This window comes from Rhinopithecus bieti, unplaced genomic scaffold, assembly GCF_001698545.2.
Source record: "Rhinopithecus bieti isolate Rb0 unplaced genomic scaffold, ASM169854v2 scaffold_7648, whole genome shotgun sequence".
NCBI lineage: Eukaryota > Metazoa > Chordata > Mammalia > Primates > Cercopithecidae > Rhinopithecus > Rhinopithecus bieti.
Genome location: NW_016805609.1, coordinates 65,286 through 70,131, shown reverse-complemented (window position 1 = coordinate 70,131; position 4,846 = coordinate 65,286). Strand labels below are relative to the sequence as shown.

Sequence of the window (4,846 nt, the reverse complement as noted above, 5' to 3'; positions counted from 1 at the left end):
TGCTTTCTAGGCACAGTCTTTTTAAAAAGGTATCTTTAATGATGAAGGTTAGATTTCCTTTTGCCACAGAATTCCACTGTCTTTTGAAACAACCTTTGACCTTCAATACTCAATAATAAGGACTACCGTAGAAGGAGAAGGGGTCCCAATCTGCAATTGGAATAGGTTTGAAATTTCCAATTCCATACTTTGAACAGTGTCCCAATATGGAGAAGGTGGCAGTATTATTGTGGCCTTCACTAAGTATCAAATTCTATTAATACCTGGACTGCCAAGTCCCTATTCTCATAGGGCTTAAATTCCACTGGGAGTAGGTGGGGAGCCAGCATCAATAGTAGCAATTTGTTATTTGTACAGCCAATTACCATCTCCCTGGTACTTTCTCATACAGTGTTAGATTTAATACTCAAGCCACACTATAGTATTTCTATGCTCAGACATTCTCTTGTATAAGGTTGAGCTTATCAATGGCACAACCAGCCTGATGGCCCTGCCACACACTCCCTTCTCAGTCCACTGCTGTTGAGGAAGGAAGAGAAAGAGCTGGGTCCAATGTTCTGTCTGTTCTCAATGCCTGTTTCTGGCTCCTAAGTGCAGCTTTAAAGTCTACACTCCTTATGATTTTGAGAGGGATACAGTTGCTTTTAAAACTGCTAGGCTATTGTTCCCTCTCACTCTCTTTGAAACAGCAAACCTGAACCACCATTAATCTTGTTTCTTTCATGTTACAAAGAAAAGGGCATTGACTACTATGTTTGTTCTGGAGAAATGGGCTGCCAAACGATCCCATATCCTGACCTCCCCTGACAGTGACTGTCATCTATCTAGGGGTTGCCTTTAACTGAGCGAACATCTGGAAAGAATAGAACCTTTAACTGACAGTGTTGGAAAAAGACTGCCTTTTAAAATTCATTGCTGAAGTTCTTCCAGGAACGGCTGATCACAAGCCATTTGTAGACTACAGATGAGGGGACTTCAGGATGCCACACCATTAAGAGCCAACTTTCAAATGCCTGTACAGTGATGCACAACTCAGGTAATCACTATCGTTTTGAAACAGAAAAAGCCAAGGGAATGGAACTGAGCTCTTTCAAAGTGTTCTTTCTGTGAACACCCACAGTACAAATTCCATCCCTCTTCAGCCCTCCAACCCCACCCCATATCTCACCTCTAATTGCACCTCCAGAACTGTAGACTCAAGAATATCTCTTTGGAAAATCCATAACAATCTTAGAATTAAGAAGAAAAAAGTGATACATCCCTTGGATGCTGTACCAGATGCTGTGTGGCAACCTACGGATGTCAAAATAATTGGGCAAGGCCCCTGCTCCCCAGGCACCTACAGTGCAGTTGGCATGACATAACTGCCAACAATTATTACAAAACAAAGTCATCTGTGACGTAACAGAGTTAAGTGCAGGGTGCCGAGAGAGGCTGGGGAGGGTGACTGACAGTCACTGCCTGGGAGAGTGGACAAAGGCAATGGCAGAGCTGTTTATGGAATGAAGACATCACAGAGTGATCAGCTTCTGTTGGAAGGAATGGGGATGGAAAAGAGGAAGGTGCAGCATGCGGTGCGGCCAGAGTTAGGTGTGTGTCCAAGCTAATGGCAGGGCATGGTTAAGACATACCCACTGGGGATGGCTGTGAAGGACTCACATGTCGTGCTATGGAGCAAGGATATTTTCTGAAGGCACCAGAAGGCCAATGGAAGATAATAAGGCAGTGACTTGGCCAGCTTTGTGTATTTTAGGAATATAACTGTGGAAAAGGATCTTGGGAGGCAACATCAAAATACGGATGTTCCCCCTTCCTGAGGCCTCTTCTGCATCCATTTCACCAATGCCTACGAATCTGCAATTCAACAAACTGAAGCTGAACCCCAGACCTCTCCCTTGAGTCCCAAATCCATGTCCAACCACCCACTTGCCTCTCTGACATTCTCAAACTCACATGTCCAAATTGGAAGACTTGTTTTTCCCCTACCATGTATCTCTATCTCAACTGATGGTCACAGCATCCACCCAGGTACTCAAATTAGAATCCCGGGATCATCAATCACTCCTACCATGCCCTCACCCCCACATCCAACCATGGTCCCATCCAGTTAATATCAACTCTGAAATGAATCTCAAACTTGTTTCCTTCTTTCTCCTCTAGTCCACTACCTTTGTCTAGGCTGCTGCCTATTTCTCTAACTCAGGGCTTCTCAACTTTGCAATATTGATACTTGGGGCTGATGAGTATTTGTTGTCAGGGGACAATGTCTCTGGCCTCCTACCTGGTGCCAGTAGCACCTACTCCCCTCAATTGTGACAGCACTGTCTAATGTCTCCTGGGGGACAAATCTGGCCCCCATTGGGAACCGCTGCTGTCACGCTACTTGGCCACTCTTCCCTGCTCAGAACCTTGCTTCACCCCTGGCCTCCCACTCAGTTCCTTGAATCCACCAAGCTCCTTCCTGCGTCGGGGCTTGGCAAAGGCCATTCTCTCTGCCAAGCACACTCTTTCTTCCACTCTTCTCTTGACTGCCACCTTCACACACTTGCGATCCCAGCCCCTGTGCCGCCTCCTTAGGGAGTGTCCCCTGAATACCTTACCTAAAAGGCAGCAGTACCTTTGCCTATCTTTATTTTCTTCATAGTACTTTAAAAGTTAGTATTAGATTGTGCATACTCTTTCTCATCTGTCTGTACTATGACAATGAAAACATTATTAGGGTCAGGGGCTAGGTCTCTCTTGGCCTCTGTTCCACCCCTAAGGCCTAGCACCATGGCAAGCTAAATAAATACTTGTCAATTGGAGAAATGAATGAGTACATGGATGTAAGTCAAATGTATGTCATACATTCTAGGCACTAAGCACACCCATAAAAATGGCAAGGTCACAATATGAAAACTTAGCTCAGGAAAATTAGAATGTTACCCAGACAGCCTCCATTTCAGCTCTGTGCTCAATAACCAAATGCTTCCTGATCTGCAGTGAAGTGGACAGCAGCGCATCCTGGATGAGCAGAAATCACTGATTTAAGAGGAAGAGTAGCTCATCAACTCTGCTGGAAAGAACTGCAGCAAGACCTCATGAATAGTTTAGAAGTCTCCTTCTAATTGAACCCAGTTTCTGTCTCTGGGTGTCTGGGTGTACATGCACGTCAGAGGTTGCACAGAACTGATACAGGGCTGAAAATCTTAATTTCACAGCCTCCACAGAGACCACAGCCCATCTTCTTTTCCTTCCTTAATGATACGCTGAAGGGCTGCCTCTTTCATGCAGAGGACTGAGCTGCCACATCTTCCTTTCACTGGTGTAATAAAAGCAGCTGACACAGGACCAGACAGTAAATAGAACTTGCCAGAAAATATAGTATACCATTTGAGAGAACTGGATTCCCAAAGAGGAAAATAACTTTCAAAATAGTCATCCTCCTACCTAATGCTTTCTTTACCAGATGTTTTTAAGCGGTCGAGAAGATTATTACCGAGTTGTGACTCTTTCTGTGACAGTCTACAGAACTGCCAGACAGTACGTTTTAAAATGTGTTCTTCTCCTAACTTGACAATCCAAGATATGTCACCACTGTCAAGTGGATCTCATCCTTTATTGTCAATTCTGAGTTCTGCATTCAGCAATACTTTTTGAAATGATCACTTTAGTCATCTTCTCATTTCTAGTGTTCTACACAGTGCCCAAGGGATTTTTTTTTTTGTTTTCATTTTAAAATCACTACATACTTTCTAGAAAAAGTTATTCTTGAGGCTACAGTTCAGATTCTGTGTTGAGAAGTGAGATACACTTTGATGAGAAAAATGGCTTTGGAACCACTCAATCAGGGAAAACATTTTAAAATTGTTAAATTCTAGGCCAGGCACAGTGGCTCACGGCTGTAATCCTAGCACTTTCGGAGGCCAAGGTGGGTGGATGACCCGAGGTCAGGAGTTCGAGACCAGTCTGGACAACATGGTGAAACCCCGTCTCTACTAAAAATAAAAAAAAAATTAGCTGGGTATGGTGGTGGGCACCTGTAATCCCAGCTACTCGGGAGGCTGAGGCAGGAGAGTGGCTTGAACCTGGGCAGCAGAGGTTGCCGTGAGCTGAGATCACGCCACTGCATTCCAGCCTGGGCAACAAGAGCAAAACTTTGTCCAAAAAAAAAAAAAAATTGTTGGCTGGGCACGGTGGCTCACGCCTATAATCCCAGCACTTTGGGAGGCCGAGATGGGCAGATCACAAGGTCAGGAGATCAAGACCATCCTGGCCAACATGGTGAAACCCCATCTCTACTAAAAATACAAAAATTAGCTGCGCGTGGTGGCGTGCGCCTGTAGTCCCAGCTACTCGGGAGACTGAGGCAGGAGAATCGCTTGAACTAGGGAGGTGGAGGGTGCAGTGAGCTGAGATTGCACTACTACACTCCAACCTGATGACAGAGTGAGACCCCGTCTAAAAAAAAAAATTGTTAAATTCTATTAATTTGTTCCCATTCCAAAGCTGTCTGAGTTTATTTTACTGCCCCCTGCTACTATTGCAGATAATTGAGAATCACTGTTTTAATGTCATAGGCAGCACCACACTCCAGACATCAGAGCATTCAGACAATAATGCAGTGGGTAGGGTCTTACAGAACCTGAAGAAAGACAGGTGGGGTTAAAATCCCAGACTTACTCTGCCACATACTTGCTTTATGCCCTGGAGCATTTAGGTAACCTCTCTGTACCTCAGTTTTCTCATCTGTAAAATGGTAATGATAGTATCACCTCATAGGGCTGTTAGAAAGATTAAATGAAAGTATAATAATAATAATAATAAATTTTTTTAAAAAGTTGCAACAAAGCAAACTTACAAAAAA

General features: G+C 44.1%; 1 protein-coding gene across 2 annotated transcripts in view; it reads right to left on the bottom strand.

The window, feature by feature from the left end:
- Positions 1-4,846, bottom strand: part of PIP5K1B (phosphatidylinositol-4-phosphate 5-kinase type 1 beta) — a 210,870-nt gene that overhangs the window by 192,670 nt on the left and 13,354 nt on the right. The window contains exon 1 of one of the 2 annotated variants that reach the window (XM_017873045.1): positions 1,169-1,188. The exons of the other annotated variant lie outside the window; for it this stretch is intronic. The gene's annotated coding sequence lies outside the window, so the exon portion shown is untranslated. Of the gene's footprint in view, positions 1-1,168; positions 1,189-4,846 lie in introns of those variants that run through there. 2 annotated transcript variants of the gene reach the window in all.